Source organism: Gadus macrocephalus, chromosome 17 (assembly GCF_031168955.1).
Source record: "Gadus macrocephalus chromosome 17, ASM3116895v1".
NCBI lineage: Eukaryota > Metazoa > Chordata > Actinopteri > Gadiformes > Gadidae > Gadus > Gadus macrocephalus.
The window spans coordinates 9,682,191-9,702,310 of record NC_082398.1 but is presented as its reverse complement, the minus strand read 5'-3'; the positions used below and the strand labels follow the sequence as shown (position 1 = coordinate 9,702,310).

Here is a 20,120-nt window from a genome sequence, read left to right as displayed (position 1 = left end):
GGCTGTACTTTCAAAGTGAGTTGTTATGGTTTCCCTGAAGACTTTATAGTGTCCATAACGATTTTGCTGCTAGGTCTCTTTGGGTTCCTCTAATTATAAATCACCTGCAAAGATGGATGTTTTAATACCAAGGGGCGAGTTCCCAAATGTCATAGCAACACGTGTTGCTATCTAGGAACATTTTCTGCCAACAGTGACTCATTGTTGACTGGCTTGCATATAGAGTCCTGTTTAGCCTTCTGATGGAAATATTTTTGGCAGTGTGCCCAGTGTCAAGTATCTCGACATTTCTGGTTCATTTGATTTTTCTTGTAGCAATGGGTTTTGTGCTGCTGATATAGTTTGGCCCCCTGCTGTGGCAGTAATTTTAATTGTTAAGTGCCACCGAGAGTCGACTATGGTGGTTGTATACATGCTTTGTTTATTTTTTTACACCAATGGGATGCCTTAAATCCATAGCGCTTGGAGATGTGTCCAGGTGGTCACATGTTCTGGGTTAAAGTAATGACCACTTCTGACCAATGAGATGGGAGACCGTCATCATGGTAAACGGTCAACAATCCATCAATCTAGTCCAGTTCAAGCGTGATCATTCCGTTAAAGCTGACGTGTCACCGGGTGTGAGTGAGCAGCCGTTCCAAGCCTTTTGAATATCCGCCTTCTTCTGACACAAGTGGGCGTTTCCACCTAGATGTATGCTGGATAGATCAGCCTACCCAGTCGACTGTAGCAAACGTTGCTCAGCTATCTGTTGGACATCTAGGCCTGCACCCCCACTTGTGATGTTTGAAGAGGCAGATTTTCAAAACGTCTTGTAACGGCTAATTGCACTCACACCTGTTTCAGGAAAGGTGAAAAGGGTTCCTTTTTCTACCATCTCGTCTGTTCCGTGAACAGGCCAACGTCGGGAAGAGCAGAACTCTTTGCTGAATGGGTGCTGCTGTGGATATTGGGCGGCGTTTGAAGTCCACACTGGGGGACGATGAAAAGCTCTTTGGATCTTGGAAAATAAATAAATATATATAGCTCCTCTAAGCGAATCCACTTGACCCTGAGCGGTGTGGCGCTCCACTAACGTATGCCTTCTCATCTCTGGGGGCCCGCGGTGGTTTCCCTCTTCTCTCTGCTTGGGTTCAGTGAGGCTGTAATGGAGGCCTGTGCTGCGTTCCGTCTGGCTCACTGGAGCCCTTCACGTCACCCACTGCTTGATGCACCTCCATTTTGTGGGGCGCGTCCGAACTTTGTACGAGCGTACGACTCATGCTTCCCCTGAGGCACGCTGCTGAATACCCATATTGTGAAGTATGTCTGCGCTGTATCCCATGAAGTGTTGCGGTTTTCATCAGCGTCGTCCAATTCTTTGCGCAAAGTTGCTGTCATGGGGGTGACTGATCTGTGTCAAGATAGAAGTACAAGGCTGTGAATAATAATGAGGCTGAAAGATAACAGCATAATATTAGTACAACGGAAATAATTATATATTTCTGATTTGGTTGTGAGGGTACGCAGACTACATAACAGGCAGGAAACACTGTCAAACTACAGAGAAATACTAGATCATGGCTTTATTGATCTCTTTTCCATTCAAAATAAAATACCATCTATTTAAAAAAAAGTACATGTACTCTGAACAGACAGGGGGAGAGAGAGGGACAGGAGGAACGGTACATAGATGAAGAGCAAACAGGATGTGGGTGGGAACGCATAAAGTATCAAAGGAAAGGAGAAGATAAGCAAAATGAAAAGAGAGAAGGTGAACAGACAGGGAGAAATTAACGGTAAGCTGATGTCGCTGTGATCTCTCTCTTTGACTTCAACAAACCTCCCTTCGTCTGTGATTAACTTAGTCCAATACCCACCTGTCAAACAACGAGAGAGAGAGAGAGAGAATGAATGGATAAACAGCGAGAGAGAGACAGTGAACCAGAAGATGGAGAGAGAGGGAGAGGCGGGCATTGATGGATTGACAGCCAGTATGTGAGAGAGGTGAAGTCAGGGGACAATTCGTCATAGAACCGAACCTTGCCGGGGGAGGGAAAATCGAAGAGAGGTGAGAAGAGGAACGGAAAGAAAGTGATTGCGGACCCTCGAAGGGATAGAGAGATTCAAAGGGCCGTGGCAGTTGGAATTCTGTTGAAAAAAGAATAACATTCACTCTCTGTTCATATGTTGGAAGAGGAAGTGGAGGATGGGGCAATCCACCGTGTCCCCGTGAGATCAAGGTCTGTCCACATATTTGTTTTAAACTTTTCGTTTGAGTTTTTTAAAGGGGGAACGGTTAGTTGTTTGAGAACCACTTGATCGATAAAAAATGAAGGGAAGTATTATAATTTACAACAAGGTAAAAAAAAACGGACAATTAATCAAGAAAAACGGTATTGAGTCCTGTGGAAACAGACGTGACGGATTTGTGAAGAAGGCACTGAAATGTATGTGACAATACCGATTAGATCGACTTTATTCATCCCCGTTGGAGACACTGGGGGGGGGGGGGTCACCCACGCACACCTACTAATAGAGACGGGTACACGACACCGCACATCCAAGAGGGTATAATCATTGCTCAGTGCACAGCCTATACAAGATAAACCCTGTGAACAGACATTTGATGTCACAGTTAAAGCAGTGCGATGCCGTTACAAAAACAACAGGGCTACTGGAGCCTAAAGAATACAATTCACACGTTGGCAATTTGCACAAACCATTTCCTAAAAGGCTCTCTGTGGAGAGTCTAGGAATTATAAGTACCGACGACGGAAACATCTTGGTAACACGACTGTTAGGTGGCAGGGGCCAATTACAGATAAATGAATAGGCAATCAACCAAGGGCTTCCACCAGAGCCCCAGTTGGCTTCGTCTCAGAGCAGAGAGAGTATAAATACACACGCGTTTACAGTCTAGGCACACCCCTGGCCTTGTTAGTCTAGACCTTCCCTTCCACAGAACTCTTAATGTCCCGCGGGATGATTAACAGTCACTCAAAACCCTCGTCTTCAAATGCAGTCTTTCGGGAAGAAATCCCGAAGAGCAAACTCCTCATCGTGAAGAAATTACCTGGAAATGTTTCGTTATATTTTATTCCCAGTATTATTCATGGGGGAATCATTTCTGACTCACCGCTGAGCACACTACCAGACACAAACCAACCGAACCGACAGTTTGAAAACAAACAATTAGGATAAAGATGATCGGTAGCTATGTTAGTAGCCACGCTACGATCGGTAGCTATGCTACTGATCAACAGCTACAGCAGCTGCTTATCAGCTATGCTACTATCAGCCATGCTATTATAAGTAGCATAGACACTGATCATCAGCTACATAAGGTACTGATCAGCTGCTACTGTTAGATGCTACTATCATTAGCATTGCTCAGATGCTATCTCTGGTAGTGGCTATGCTACCAAGCTATGTGTGTGCACCTGCGCGTGCTGACTCCCTTGGCTGAATCATCTCCGTTGCCGCTACTTTAGACTTTCGTCCAAAGTGGTTTAAAGTTTCCTGGCGCAGACAGAGTCTCTTCCTGCCAGTGGAAGTCCGGGATCCTTGGTGGATCCTCCACCACCACCACCACCACCACCACCACCGTAGTTTTCATTTCTAGCTCTGTCGGCCGAGATTACGTCCTCTGGAGAAACTAGGCCACTAGCTTCCGGTCAAGAGACACAGTGGGCTGGCTGTGTGTGTGATGTGTCACGCACACACACGCACGCACGCGCACGCACAGGCGCACACGCACAGGCGCACACGCACACTGTCTCTTCTCTGTTTTTTGTCAGTTTTTCCAACCTTGTTGGGAAAAGGATTGTATCGGCGGGTTTTGTGGGATGTGGTGTCGAGGTACCGGTGGCGGCGGTGGTGTTGGTTGTGTTTTCGGGTTGATTGATGTGTTTTTATGCATTGATTGATTGACAGAACGGCAGGCTGAAAGGAGGAGAGACAGACTGTCAAGAGAGGCAAAGACAAAGTTGGAGGAGCAGAGACTTAAAGGCACGGAGACGGAGATAGGCTTCAGAGTTAGAGGAAGGAGAGTTTTTTTTTCCTGCGAGGAAATGAAACGCACCCACCACAGACAGGGGAAGACACAGCAAGACACAGAATTCTCCTGTTTGAACCCAACGGTGAGATAGAGAAGAAAACACACACACAAACAAACACCCACACAAACACACCACACCACATACACACACACACACAAACACACACAAACAGACCCGTGAGATGATGCACTCTGATGTTTTCCGTGTCCTTGAAGACCATCTCGGTCCATGTGTGTGGCAGCAGACCCACCTTCTTGCATTCCCAGGTTGTATCTTATCATCCCCTATGGTAGAAACCCCCTCGGAGCCACCGGAGGCTGAAATGTAGATGATGGTAGATATTTTTTATTATTATGATCAGGGTTAGGGTTATTTGATCGGTAGAGTAATAGGGCATTGACCTCTGTGTCAGGGCTATGCATGGTCGTCGTCAACAACCTCATCATCGTCGTCATCTATCGTATACAAGTGTCAGCTTAATCAGTGTGCTGTGCCCCTAGCCAACCGATCCCACAATACTCTCTCTCTCTCTCTCTCTCTCTCTGTCTCTCTCTCTCTCTCTCTCTCTCTCTCTCTCTGTCTCTCTCTCTCTCTCTCTGTCTCTCTCTCTCTCTCTCTCTCTCTCTCTCTGTCTCTCTCTCTCTCTCTCTCTCTCTCTCTCTCTCTCTCTCTCTCTCTCTCTCTCTCTGTCTCTCTCTTTCTCTCTCTCTCTGTCTCTCTCTCTCTCTCTCTCTCTCTCTCTCTCTGTCCCTCTAACCCAAACTCTCCCTTTCTGCGATCAACCCAGCACACATCTGATAGCCCCCTCCCCCCAGCCCCCCCCTCCTGTGAGGCACTACGTCTGACAGTTCATGTATAAATAACGCCCCCCACCCCCCCCCCCCCCCCCACCCCCCCCCCCCCCCACCCCCACCCCCCCCACCCCCCCCCGACAGCTACGTTTCCCTGACGATAACGAGAGTGGAGTCGCGGGACGTTTTGACAGCTGGCTTCAGACCCGTGTGCCCCGGGGGCCACACTCTGACCGGACGCCACACACACACACACACACACACACACACACACACACACACACACACACACACACACACACACACACACACACACACACACACACACATACATGCGAGCGTGTGACCACGGGGACACGAGGTAATGAGGCCCCTGAAGACCAGTCGACACGGTCCAAGGGACCCCTTGGGCCCCGCGGGACGGTGTGGAGGATCCGTCCGTCCAGCGCTCGGGAGGGCCCGGTGTGTCCGGCAGGGAGGGGACGGGGGGGCCGGGGGGTCGGGGGGGGGGGGGGGGGGGGGGGGGGCGTTCCGGCTATGGGCTGACTGCAGAGAGATGTTCCGGATCACTACGGGTGCCAGAGAGGGACACACAGGCCGTGTGCATGGCAGTGACATGAAAGGCAGCTGTTCCCTTCCTTTCATCGTTGTGTTAATGTATTCATATTTTATTCATCTGTCCATCAACCCCGTGAAAACAATCCAGTCTTCCACCTTTTTCCCGCCGTCAATCATGCTCGTCAACCGCAAACCGCCAGTGGTTTAAAGCTGTGGCTCGTGTTGAAAATCCGCCAGTGTTGGTAAAGGTTTGTTGTACCATGTAATCCAGAAGGCTTAGGTTTGATGCTTATGGTTAAGCTAAAGAATAACTTAAACTTAAATGTTATTTTGTGGTAATGCAGTAACGGATCTTATTTTTGAATGCATTTGTTTAGAAAGAAAATTGCTTTACTTCTGACGGAAGGGAGATGTGTTGATAAAGGTTTGTTGAACTACGTTACCCACAAGGCTTAGCACCAGGCACATGGAGAAAATGCACAACGTGAAAAGAGTTATGAGCTTGTACATGTGTTGGTCCGCTAAAATCATAAAGAGTTCTCGGAAGACATGCTGTTGCGGTTTTGTCCTATATAAGGAACAAGCATAACGCCACCTGAGAGTGACATCACAGCTGGGTGTGTCCTAGGTGGACACGCCCAGCTGTGATGTCACTGCACAGGGTCAATGCTGGAATGCCTTGGGATTGCCAATCAACATCCCACCTGGTGGCAGCCACCACACTTCACCTCAGCTGCAGAGAAGGTGAAGGGATGTCGCTGTTGGATGAGCCTGGGAGATACGAGGGTAGGACCGTTCCTCCTCTAATCACAGGCTGTGTCAATCACAACGCACACATGCATTGAATGTGTTCTCTAAGTCTTGTCTGCTCAGTTCCTCACGTCAGATAGCAATTCAACGCCGTCCTATTAATGCTTATTTTGAGTGTCACTAGAGTGTCTTGACACTCCCACCAGGACCTTGTCTGCCCCAAAACCATTCAGGGTTTGTCATTTACAACACTGAAATAATCTTTCATTGGTTTTGTGAAGGGAAGTCATAATTAATGCTTGTGGGGGAAGTTGTGGGGGTGAAAACTGTGAATGTAATTGTTAATAAAGGACTCTGTATTAAGCTGCTCCCGCTTGAGCGAGGCAATAGTCAATAATTCTTGGAGGAAGGAGCCATATTGGTTTCCCTTCCCTTTTGAAGCAATAACTGTAAGAATATATAGCCGGCGGCATGGCGACGGAGGAATTTTCGCAAACGTAATGTAAACGTTAGCAGCTAGGGAACAAAAGAGCCACAAATCGGGGCGCATCCCATTGTCCTCCTATGGCGAGTCAGCACTTGCTCACGGCCTAAACCTCGAGATCTTCCTCCCTCGTCGCCGTTCAACCCGCTGACAGAGACGTGTAGTAAAGCTAGAGAGCTAGCCCGAGGCTGCTGTGGACTCAGCAGTGTGTCGGATCCACTTTTTTAGACGTTTGCCCGTGAAGAAAGCACAATTTTTGGATTGGCAATGAGTGTAGCAAATGTGTCTGCAATGCGTGCATGTTTACTAGATGTTGGATCAGTGTATACATGACGCCTACCAAGTAGAGCATCTGGAGATTGTGGAAGGGGGGGTGGGAAAGGGAGAGTAACCACTTTAGAATGACATCCTGGCGGGGCGTGTTCCAAATAGAATCAGCGGGTTAGAGAACACGACACTTGTGTTTGAAGCTGAGCGGTGCCTCCGGTTGTGCTGTGTGAAGCTCAGTACTTTGTGTTTCCGTCCGTGCCATGTTAAGATAGCTGTAACTTAACCCTGCTTGTTCAAACCCTGAAACCAAGTGGCTCTGGTGGCTCTGTACCCAGAGGAAGATTCCGGATGAAAGAGGAGGAGGATAATTTAAACTAGGAAAGAGGAACTTGAGTCTCAACTCTGGGCCGACAGAACATACGTTAATCTGATCCAAATTTAACGCAACCAACGTTAGAAACCCCCCGACATCAATACAGACATGAGGCTTTCATTTTTAAAAGCAATTATCCACCAATTAGAAAACGATTGGTGGCTTTTGTTTGTGGTTAATTTCTGTTAGGGTTTGGTGGGAGCCAACAGTGGTGTTCATGAGAGGTCTCCATTACAGATCAATGGAGAGCTGAAAGGACATACAGAACAGAGTGGAAAGGACTGGAAAGAATAGAGGGACTCGTAAGGTCCTTGTGTTCTCAGCCTCAAGGCCCATCGAACAGCCTGCTTGTGAGGTTCACACTTTCTTTTTTCCTTGTTTGAAGAATGAAAACACTGTATTGATAAATGTACACAGAGACATGTTTCTTATCTAACCGTTTCAAAATGGCAATGAGAATTTACATAAAAAATAAATAGTAAGTAACAATTCAAATAGAAATAATATTCGGTTTGAGTCCTAGGGCCAATATTACCTCTGCGGGTGGTCATGGAACCCCTTCGACCTTCTCCCACAGAACTGAGGACCACCGCGGGTTCGACCACCTCTCTGACACCTGAAGCAAGCTCCAGCGCTGGAGGTAAAAGAACACACACACACACACACACACACACACACACACACACACACACGCATTCGAGTGTTAAATTGTCCAAGGGCGGGCGATTAAAAAAAGAAGGTGTGGCTAACTTTTAGCATTGTGCTAAGGCTTGAGTTCTGAATCCGTGCAGCACGACGCTCTCACGTTATTGGGCCAAACTCGACCGCGGTGGGGCTATTAGTGGTATAAATGATGGACTGGTCCACAGCAGCAGGTCTGGCCACCCGGCGGGTCTGGGAGGGCACTGGGCTGCAGAGAGAAAAGACAACTTCCCACTGTTGACCTTTTCTCTCAATGTGTGGAACTTGGAGGAACAAATCTAGAAGGTTCTAGCCAACCGTCAGCCTCCATTGGATAGGTCTGGTGGTCGTCCAAGATGGTCTTCACTCTGTCTTGTCTCACTGCTCTGTTTCCCTGTCTCACTGCTCTGTTTCCTGTCTCACTGCTCTGTTTCCTGTCTCACTGCTCTGTTTCCTGTCTCACTGCTCTGTTTCCCTGTCTCACTGCTCTGTTTCCTGTCTCACTGCTCTGTTTCCTGTCTCACTGCTCTGTTTCCCTGTCTCACTGCTCTGTTTCCTGTCTCACTGCTCTGTTTCCTGTCTCACTGCTCTGTTTCCTGTCTCACTGCTCTGTTTCCTGTCTCACTGCTCTGTTTCCTGTCTCACTGCTCTATTTCCCTGTCTCACTGCTCTGTTTCCTGTCTCACTGCTCTATTTCCCTGTCTCACTGCTCTGTTTCCTGTCTCACTGCTCTGTTTCCTGTCTCACTGCTCTGTTTCCCTGTCTCACTGCTCTGTTTCCTGTCTCACTGCTCTGTTTCCTGTCTCACTGCTCTGTTTCCTGTCTCACTGCTCTTTTCCTGTCTTACTGCTCTGTTTCCTGTCCCACTGCTCTGTTTCCTGTCTCACTGCTCTGTTTCCTGTCTCACTGCTGTTTCCCTGTCTCACTGCTCTGTTTCCTGTCTCACTGCTCTGTTTCCTGTCTCACTGCTGTTTCCTGTCTCACTGCTCTGTTTCCCTGTCTCACTGCTGTTTCCTGTCTCACTGCTCTGTTTCCCTGTCTCACTGCTCTGTTTCCTGTCTCACTGCTCTGTTTCCCTGTCTCACTGCTCTGTTTCCTGTCTCACTGCTCTGTTTCCTGTCTCACTGCTGTGTTTCCCTGTCTCACTGCTGTTTCCTGTCTCACTGCTCTGTTTCCCTGTCTCACTGCTCTGTTTCCTGTCTCACTGCTCTGTTTCCCTGTCTCACTGCTCTGTTTCCCTGTCTCACTGCTCTGTTTCCTGTCTCACTGCTCTGTTTCCTGTCTCACTGCTGTGTTTCCCTGTCTCACTGCTGTTTCCTGTCTCACTGCTCTGTTTCCCTGTCTCACTGCTCTGTTTCCTGTCTCACTGCTCTGTTTCCCTGTCTCACTGCTCTGTTTCCTGTCTCACTGCTGTTTCCTGTCTCACTGCTCTGTTTCCTGTCTCACTTGAGTCTATTGTGTAAGTCTCGCAGAATGGAATGTAAATTGCATTTCAAATTGCGCAGGGCACTGCAGGCGAAGATGTAAAAGAAGTGATAGACCTTGCAATTTTCTGGCATGCTTTTGTTGGATAAAGTGACTAATTCCGGTCTAACGAGAGGTGAACGCGCACCTCCATTCCCCGGGCAGTGAGACCCAGCGGTGATGTCACAGGAAGCCACACAGCTGTGGATGGTTCCGCTAATTACTGGAGGAGCTGCGCACCAACATTCACCTCCTGGGTCTATTAAGGCGCGCATAACACCACCGGCGTGACAGTGTTAAGGCTGAGGCCAGGCACTGCTCGAGTATCCCAACGGCATCTTTGAAGCACAAAAGGAAATTTGTAGGCGCTTCACAATGTCAGGCGTCGTATTTTATAAACATTTCAGGGACAATGTCAATAGATACTGAAAGATCGTTTCTAAGAGAAATGTAAAACTAATGAAAAGACGTAGCACTGCATACCTCTCTTTTGAATCAGAAGAAACTGCAAATAAATGGGGGTGAGTAATGCAGAGTCATTTTACAATGACTAGATTGTGGGTTAAAAGTAAGTTTATAGTGGTAAGTTAATAGAGTTCAGAATGTTAGTTATTATTGACCACGGATACAGTTTCTACAACTCTTTCCACTTTTATGAACTTCAGTGAATGTCTGGGTTATAGAATTCCACAGTTTCTATGTGGCGTTTAACACCTCTCTGCCCTTCCTGTTAGAAACTAATGTAAACCGTGACCTGGAAACTAGCCCTAAATACCATCTGCGCGTGTGTGTGTGTGTGTGTGTGTGTGTGTGTGTGTGTGTGTGTGTGTGTGTGTGTGTGTGTGTGTGTGTGTGTGTGTGTGTGTGTGTGTGTGTGTGTGTGTGTGTGTGTGTGTGCTTACCCAAGCCAGTAGGTTCATGGTGGGTGCAGTATATATCTGTAAGTGTGTCGATTTAAAACTGTGTGTGTGTGTGTGTGTGTGTGTGTGCCTGTCAGCAAGTGTGCATGACTGCGACCTGTGTATGGTTGTTTTTAATTTGTGTGTGCATCTTGAATGTGCATGCATGCGTTTGACTGTGTGTAAGAGTGTGTGTGGGTCCACAACCTGGCCTTGCTGTAAAGATCCAATCTGCAGGCTGGTAAATGCAGGTCAAAGGTCAAGGAACCGTTGAGCTGCTGTTTAGGAAGAAAAATTCGCTGACACTCTCAGTCCATATCCAGCTCCAGTGGTGGGCAACCACAACACGATCCATCAAACAAGACAACAAAACGGAAACATGATTTCAGAATTCAAAATGATACCAAACAGAAAAACTCAATGTGGCCCAAAGTAAACAAATAAGCGTTTTTGCTTAGTGCTAAGCGTTTGTCTATCTTTTTACACTTTTTCCGTTCCCGAGTCGTTGCCTATTTTCTTCCACTGTGTTATTGTCATCGTACGAGTACGGCAAGAGACATCGATATGAAATTAGTCTGAACCTAAATGACTATTCAATGTCTTCCGCCACCTTGGTCAGACGAAACGGTCCGCTAACGACCGGCGGAAGCCATTACCCGTGACGTCGACCAGGCTTGTTAACTGCTCCGCGTCTAAGCTAAGCTAATGGCGTCTAATTCACTTCGGCTACGGCGGACCGCAAAAAGCAATTTGCCACGAGCGCCGCAACGGCTAGTCCCGCCGTCATTACCCCGGCTCGTTGCCACCGCCGCCGCCACTGACGTCGCCGTCTGGCGGCTAAATTTACATCCGCTGGCATTTCGGGAAGTACCCCCCCCCTCTCTCCCCCAATCCTGAACAGATAATCTCCAGGTCTATGTTTAGACATGTCCTCCCTCTCCTCCACTCTTCCCCTTCTCCTCGTCTCCCCCTCCACCCCCTACTCCCCTTCCTCCTCTGGTGCATCTTGATATAGGAGCCCACGGCAGCTAATTAGCCAGGCGCTAAAATTCAAATAATTTGACGAGGAGAGTGCTAGCGAGAGAGACGGGGAAAGAGGGGGACAGGGAGAGGGAGAGAGGGAGAGAGGGAGAGCTGAAGCGAGGGAGGGGTTGAGAGACGGAGAAAAAGTGGCTGGAGAGAGAGAGAAGCCGGGGAGGAAGAGAGAGAGAGAGAGATGTAGAGAGGTAGAGGGAGAGAGATGTAGAGAGGTAGAGGGAGAGATGTAGAGAGGTAGAGGGAGAGATGTAGAGAGGTAGAGGGAGAGATGTAGAGAGGTAGAGGGAGAGATGTAGAGAGGTAGAGGGAGAGATGTAGAGAGGTAGAGGGAGAGATGTAGAGAGGTAGAGGGAGAGATGTAGAGAGGTAGAGGGAGAGATGGGGAAGGGAGAGGGAGAGATGTAGAGAGGTAGAGCGAGAGATGGAGAGAGGTAGAGGGAGAGATGGAGAGAGGGAGAGGGAGAGATGGAGAGAGGTAGAGGGAGAGATGGAGAGAGGGAGAGGGAGAGATGGGGAAGGGAGAGAGTATCGAAATGGGAAGGAAAAGACGGGGCTACTAGGAGACATCGGACACAGAAACAAAGAGAAAAAGGAGAAGCGTGAAAGACAAGAAAAGAGGGAATAACTGAATAACATGATGAGCTATAAAATGCTCTATAACGGGATGAGACATATTCTGTTTGAGGGGAAACCCACCACTAAATTAAAGTTATCCCCCTTCACTCTCACTCCTCAAATTGTGCGTTTTTTGTGTGTGTGTGTGTGTGTGTGTATATTTGCCTTTATGTGTCTGCGTTCTTGTGTCTTGTAAAAAATGTAGATTATCGAGACTACTGTAATGAATGAATCCCCTTAAATATGACTACTTCAATGCCTTTGTATCTGTAATGTTCGTTTTCCTCGGTAAAGGGACATTAGCACCCCCTATCGCCTATTGACATTTACTTCATGGAGGACGTTTCTCCCTCAGCCTCCATTGACTCCCATTCATTTCCCCGAAAGTGTTGGCGGCCGGTGAATAACATGGGGTTCAATGGGAGAGAGGAGGAAAGTCCTCCTCTGAGTGGGTGTGACTAGCTAAGGGATCTGGAACCCTACATCTCACAAATTCAAGAATAGGCTTGAGCCCTGGCTGCGCTCAGAAACCAATAAGCAGGAGCCCTGGCTGTGGAGCAGCCCGGAGGGAGAGAACCAACGAACCCGCTCAGTCGTATGCCTCGTTCCCGGTGCTCTACTGTTTGTTGCGGTACAGTGCAGCTATGTTCGCTTATATTGACGAACAGAGCAACGCTGCAGAGCCCGCGAGGAGGATTGACTTGTTCTATAAATGAAGTCCCTCAATCTTACTTTGCTTAACACCATGACCAACATTCTGAAACACCTATCAACATCCACATTTGCATCAAACAATGTTAGGCTTACAGCCGATGTAAAAAGTTGTGAAATAATGTTGTTGTTCTTTTAATTGTTTGTTACTCTGACCGTTCTGTTTGACATTGTGGAAAGGATGTTAGTGAATGATCAGAGCATGATGCATTTTAAACGGCATCACTTTTGGTTTTGTGTCTTAAAACAATTGTAGCTGACGATAAACATCGCCAAATTACAACGAATAGCTTCAGTCAGTGAGGGCAAAAATAGGCCCAACGATTGGCCCAGTTTTTTTATTTAGTTTTACAAGTTAAGAGCAGGCCTGATTTGACTAATTGGCTTTGCATCCTTTCCTTCTGCCCTTGTAGTCCAAGACATGCTGTCCACAAGCTTTCAAAGTACAATGCTGCCACTGGTGGATTTGTATCAATTCACATAATTATCCCTCCCTGCTATTTTGTAGTTCACCAAAACACCCTGAAACAACTTGAGTCTTACATACTTATGCCACCACACCATTAACAATGCGAGCAGGTCAATTACAACCAAGTGCGCAGTCCTTCCTCCCTCACTTTAAAAAACACCAGCAGCCACTGGTGTGCGGTATAATATCCCCAGTTTATAGTTATAGAGCATGATTAGGAAAAATGGCTCTCATTATTAATACTAGAGTTTACGCACGCGGGTTGTGCGCGCTGAACCTCTAGTTATAATTAAACCCATAGCAATAATGTGGAAACCCCAGTCGATCGTGTAACACATTTCTGAGCACATAATATAATAACATTTTGCCTATAATTGTACAACTTATAACATTCGTTCACCACAAATGACTCTTAAAAGCAGTGCCAACATTTTTATTTTTTTTAACCATTCAGCGAACAAAAGGCAACAGGCTGATTATCATTTAGGGGGCCAATCAATGACATGCAGAAGCATCATCAACACGCCAACTGAAGTGGTTTGAGAAATACTTTCTACTCCTCATTAACATATACGGTAATTTACATTTCCTACAGAGAGAATACTACCTCAGGGGTAGTATTATTCAGGAGATTTTCAAGGTACAAATGTCAGGATATGTGGTTGACACAAACGGCCCATCAGGAGAATATCAGGATTTACACGTATGTCTGAAAGCAGCTACTGTGTGAGTCAATTTATGGTAACGGGGGTAATTGTTCAATGAAAAGTGCAGTAACTATGCATGCAAATCAATTATTAAAGAGCTTTAACTGTTTTTCAGGGCAGAAAAGAGCATTGACATTTTAAAATGCAAGGCAACTACTATTGGGTAGTTGAAAATAATAATCATCATTGAGATTAAACATCTCTTCCAGTGTCCTGGCCAAGACAGGCAGCAGTAGATTACAGTCACTAGGGATGAGTCGGTCGCGACCGATTCGTTACAACGAACGAATCCCGAACGTGAACGACAAGAACTGGTTCCCCAAAACAAGAAGAACTGGTTCTTTGATTCTTTTTTTTTAACATAAACCCAAAATATGGTCACGTAAATAAAATATACAAACGAACAGAGCTTCGTCTCCCCGCGACTTATATTGATTGAGTCTACAACGTTCTCAAAGATTCAGCCAATGAGAGGTAGCAATGGTGTTGCAATGGCACCTGGGTAAACAAATGACAAGGCGGTACCGTCGAATATGCGCGCTTTCTCTGTCTGACGTATCTTGGGTCATACCATTGGACGTGGGGCCACTCATAAATCCCCCTACATTTTTTCGAAAATAGACTTGACCTCCATCTGTTTATTGGATAAACGCATTTCCCAATCCCAGGAGTCTTTGCTCCATTCTACGTCAATTTAAGAACAAACAAAGAAATAAACTGCAGTTCGTATTTTTTATTTATGACCATGAAAGTTCTGTAATGCCTGAACAATGAAGAATTAAATGTAAAGTAAAATAAAATGATAAATGTAAAACCATGAATGAAATATAGAGAGCAAGCAAGTGGTATAAATATTGGTGGGACGTTTGGTAATACTATATAGTATATCTTCTTGATTTTCACGGGGGTTATGCTCACGGCCGTCTAGCGGAGGGGGTGGGGCAGACACCAAATGACGCAATCTGACGTAACGAACAAATCAAATAAATGAATCGTTATAGTGAACTGAACTGAAAGAACTAGTTCCCGGAAAAGAATCATTTTGCCCATCCCTAACAGTCACACATAGCATACACAAAAAAAAGAAAGAAGAATAAAACAACTAAAACAGCCCGCAGGGGGGAGGGGGGGATATCAATATCGCGAGCCATTTCGGGAGGCTCAAGGAGGTGGGTAATGTTGAGCAACAAAGTGTAGTCTTGTGGTGGGCTCTACCTCTATAGACATAATGTTTTCGTTCTGTGTGATAGGGACACTGTCTCTTTAAGAATCCCGTGACTTCTGTGTTGATATGCCGGTTGGTGCGATGCTTGAATGAACGACCCGCCGTTGCTTGTCGAGGTGTGAAAATTGTCTCTTCCCTCATTTTACTTAATTTCTACAGTCTATAGACGGAACGCCTTACCTGGGCGAGTGTGTCGCTGTGGTGTGTGGTGGGTTCTTTCCTGGGCGCGTGTGTCGATGGCGGAGCAGTTATGTTTAAAAACATAACGTCTTACCTGGGCGAGTGTCGCTGTGGTGTTTGCGCGTGCGTGTGTGTTCTTACCTCCGCGTGACGTCTTAGCTCGGTGAGTGTCTCGCTCCCTTTGTCTTGACGTAAGGTGTGTGCGCATGCGTGTGTGTGCGTGCCTGTGTGCTTCCATGTAAGTGTCGCGTGTGTGCGGTGTGTGTATGCAGTGTGTATGTGCGTGCTTGCGGTGTATGTATGCGTTCGCGCGTGCTGTTTGTGTGCGTGTGTGAGCTGCATGCTGCTTGGCACATGCGCACATGAGTAACTTGAGTAACTGGTGCGACAGGCCTGCTATTATAGTAGCAAGATATTGATTATAACAAGTTATTAACTATTTTTTCTGCAATAATTCTCCCGCCGGAAGTGGTCATTGTGTAAGTTTGTGTGTGTGTGTTGTGTTGTGTGTGTGTGTGTGTGTGTGTGTGTGATTGCTTTTGATTGTGTGAATGTTGAGGAGTGGAACAGATTTGTCATATCAGGGAGCACGAACAAGAAACATAAAGAACATACTACAACCCAATCCTGTTTGTTTGTCCCCCGTTCTGCCTGCCTCTCGCTCTGTCTTTTGAAGCAGTCCTGAAAATATTTTACATCTAGGATGAGGTGTGTGTGCACCTGTGTTTGTCTGTCTGTTTCCTGTGGAGGTGCAGGTCGCCATCAAGGACATCAGTGATCCCTGCTTTTCGTGTAGTCTGTTTGCTGGGCTTGCAGGCTTACTCTGGATAGAGAGAGAGGGTGATGGGTGGATAGATTAATAGAAAGAGAGATGACTGATGGAGATAGACAGATACTGTAATTGGATTATTTGCTATGATACCATCTCTATATTGTTTTAGTTACTTTAATGTTGGAGGGCTGATCCTTCACTCCTTTTTGGAGAACATCAATTCAATCATTCATTAACAAGCTCCTTGGTGCTGGTTGGACCTTGGTGCTGGTTGGAGTATGTAGGTCAAAGGTAAATGGTTAAGGTGTTTGAAGTGTCTCAAAGCCAGAGATGATTAAAATAGTAAGACAGTACTAGGAAAATCCTGCCTTCCTTATTCATCCAAATGAATGCACAACTATTTGAGGAGTTCAGTTTTACAACAAAACTTCTACTTGTTCCTTCATAAGACGAACGCTAAATATGGATTTTTCTGGTGGGTGTCCCAGCCAAGTTAAACAAATCTCCTTCTTTCCGTACATCTTTTGCAGAATATGCTACCTATTCTATCCCACAGAGACATATTCCAGTGCATATGTGTGTATGCTAACGTACACGTAGTTTGTTTTCCTAGGTGTGTGTGTGTGTGTGTGTGTGTGTGTGTGTGTGTGTGTGTGTGTGTGTGTGTGTGTGTGTGTGTGTGTGTGTGTGTGTGTGTGTGTGTGTGTGTGTGTGTGTGTGTGTGTGTGTGTGTGTGTGTGTGTGTGTGTGTGTGTGTGTGCGCGCGCGCGCGCGCTACCCATACTATATCCGTCCTATTCGTATGTTTCAATTGCGGTGGAAATATCTCCCCAACGGAAACACCACCCCCTCTATGCATTTCCAGTAAGAAGTCCGACTTTGTTCCGAAATACCCGACACGGAACATTAGGTATAATGTTCCGGAACATTGTGTAACCCGGAAATTCTATTGTGCGCTCCCAAACCTTCTGTGAAAGCACATAGTTAATCAATGTTGGCTAGCCGTTACCGAGTGTTTCATAGGAACTTTCCACCTAGTCTCCTTTTTGATTAATAATCTATTTAGTTTGTTTGGACACATTTCTCTAGAGATTAGTTTAGGAATTGTAGAAGGAACAATTCATAGAGGCTACAACACTGCGTGATGAATTCAAATTGTGTTCTATTCTGCCACGTCAAATGACCTGGAATACATTACAGCGGATAATAATAATGGCTGATTAAATCACATTAAGAAAGTTTGTCAGCTGTTTGTTTTGCACACATTAGATGCATAAAGAAATGAAGACTAATAAAGAATCTAAATTTCCAAATAATGCTGCGTATGTGTGTAGACTACCGTTTCACGCGGCCCCTCTAGATAAATCAAGTCCATTACGTACACACTCATTTCCCTATTCAGGGAGAACCAGAGGAAGAACGCTACGAGGGACGGATGACAGGAAGGGAGGGACGGAGAGAGAGAGGACACTGAAAGAGTGATGGATAAAGAGCAGAAACAAGTCAGAGAGAGTGAGGGGTGGAGAGAGGGAGAGAGGGAGAGTGAGGGGCCGGCGTTTACCATCAGCTTTACATAATGTGACATCTGTGGGTCCTTTTACATTTTTCATCCATTCCATCTCTCTCTCTCTTCCTCACTGTCTATGGCCTCCTCTCTCACGCTCTCTCTCTCCCCCTTCTCTCCATCCTCTCTCTCTCTCTCTCTCTCTCTCTCTCTCTCTCTCTCTCTCTCTCTCTCTCTCCCCCTTCTCTCCATCCTCTCTCTCTCTCTCTCTCTCTCTCTCTCTCTCTCTCTCTCTCTCTCTCTCTCTCTCTCTCCCCCCCCCCCCCCCCCCTCCCTCGCCTGTCACCGGCCGGAACCATCTGTGAACCAATCGGGTCGTCGCCTCACGCCCCGTCAACCAGACCTATGCCGAGACCACCAAGGGGCCGGCGGTGATGGGCTGAAGCCCCCCCCCCCCCCCCCCCCGTGTAACCCTGTCACATGGCAGGTCCTCCATCATGCATTTAAACATGAGTACTCTGCTGTACACACACACACACACACACACACACGCGCACGCACACACACACACACACGCGGTGTGTAGACCGCGAACAGGACCCCCCCCCATGTTCTTACACTCGCCCCAAAGCCCCTGGGAGAATAAGGAGTTGAATATTGCGCACACACACACACACACACACACACACACACACACACACACACACACACACACACACACACACACACACACACACACACACACACACGCGCCTCTTTGCCACAAGTCCTTCAGATGGGTCCCTGCCTGGGTTGAGCGGTCCTGTCACACGGTTGTGCACGGTTGTCTGCTTCGTGGTAACACGAAGCTGCTGATGCTTAGGACATAGCAGCAACAACTAAGTAGCAGGAATCAAATCAAAGAATTGGGGGAAAAGGATAGAAAATGTATTAAATAATAGGAAAATACATAGCAGTAAAAAGACACTAGCAGCAATTCCAGAGGATTTGGAATATGGACATGGGAATAAGAGTATTAAGCGTTAACCTTGAATTGCGGTGCTGTACATTGAGGGTCCATAGGAAACGATAGAGCCTACATTGCTGATCAATGTCATCACCAGGCTCGTGGAGAAGCCTGATTGGCTGGGAGATGGTCTGTGAGGGTGGTTGTCCGTATACTGGGATGCTTGCTCCCAGACAGCAGCAACGTGCACATGCTAATGCTGATGGGTGCCTAAATGTCTAGATGTCTTCAATCCCCCCCTACCCCCTCCCCGCACCAGATCACCCCATTCCTCCTCATCCCCCATTGGCAGAAAATATAATTGCCATTATCCAGTCGTTAGCATATGATGGCATGTCGTTATCCCATCCTCAATTACAATCTATTCTATCCACGACAGGACTTTATAGTCACAAGGCTGCAGTGATGCTCAGCGGGACGTGAAAACGACCAGCCATCGACCAGCAGACGCGTCGGGCCGCGGGGGAGAGTCTGACCTGCAGTGGCCTCACTGAGCGGTGTCCATATGGTGAGCGACATGTTTGATTTTGAGCCATCGAGACTCGGACTAGATGTCCTTTTCAAGAAGTTTTCATGCGCATACTTCTACCGCTCCTATCCTTTTTATAACCTTGGATTTTTTTTTGGAATTTGCACCCACAATAAATATATTAATATTCGATTTTATTTCTGTAGCACCTTTTGAATAGGAAGAAAAAAATGATATCTAAATAAATAAATAAGAGACAAACGGTAAGAGTCGACATCACATCGAGCCATTGTACGGAATGTACGCGGGAGCAAGGTTACGCAGAACAATTCCATTATGAATCTGTTTGCTGAATCATTTACCGCCGGTTGGAGAGGGCTAATCAATCCCAGCCTCGTTCTCAACAGCTGTCGATGAATCAGTCGGCTGGGTCCATTCTGTAGATCATTTAGTGTCTGCGCGGAAACACCGGGAAGGAGCGGGTGCGAAGGGAGACTAACCAACTTGGGTCCAACACACCCCCTCAGGATGTCCCGAGCTGACCTTCACAAGATGGCTGATCTCCTCAGACATATGTTGGGTCTTAACTGTGATGATTACCAGTTGGCCGGAGATTATTAGTAGTTAGTCGAAAAAAGTGGTTGGGAGGCTGGCTGATCGAATACTGATTTTAAATAAAGCTCAACAAAATATACATGGATATGTTTCTCAATCGAAAAGCCTAGTTATAGGAACCATGTTGTCTAGTGGCTATGGTGTTCGACGTACGGATGTTTGCATATGAGGTGGTCGCCAAAAACGTTTAGTGGTACACCTAAGGTCAAAGGTCGGGAAGCGTTGCCCTCACCGCTACCTGCTGCTTCATGACGTGTATCTGAACTCGTCGTAAGTCGCTGTAGTTAAATCCATGTGCATGATTGATTAAATATTCATAAAAAGAAGATCAAGGTTAAGGAGCTGGTTCTGATAGCTATCATGGTCTCGGTCTCTCCTAGCAGTGATTAGCCCTGATTATCCTCACTATGCTACCGATGTAATAATTACTCGAGGTGTTTCAAGTGACGAGGGCTTTATACAAACCACGTACACGCTGACTAAACCCCTCCCCCTGGCT

At 46.7% G+C, this 20,120-nt stretch overlaps 1 long non-coding RNA gene across 1 annotated transcript; it reads left to right on the top strand.

Moving 5' to 3' along the window:
• Positions 1-7,004: 7,004 nt before the first annotated feature.
• Positions 7,005-19,843, top strand: LOC132475955 (uncharacterized). The gene is made up of 4 exons (XR_009530034.1): positions 7,005-7,616; positions 7,790-7,906; positions 18,917-19,045; positions 19,450-19,843. It is a non-coding gene; the product is annotated as an uncharacterized LOC132475955 (long non-coding RNA).
• The last annotated feature ends 277 nt before the right edge of the window (positions 19,844-20,120 follow it).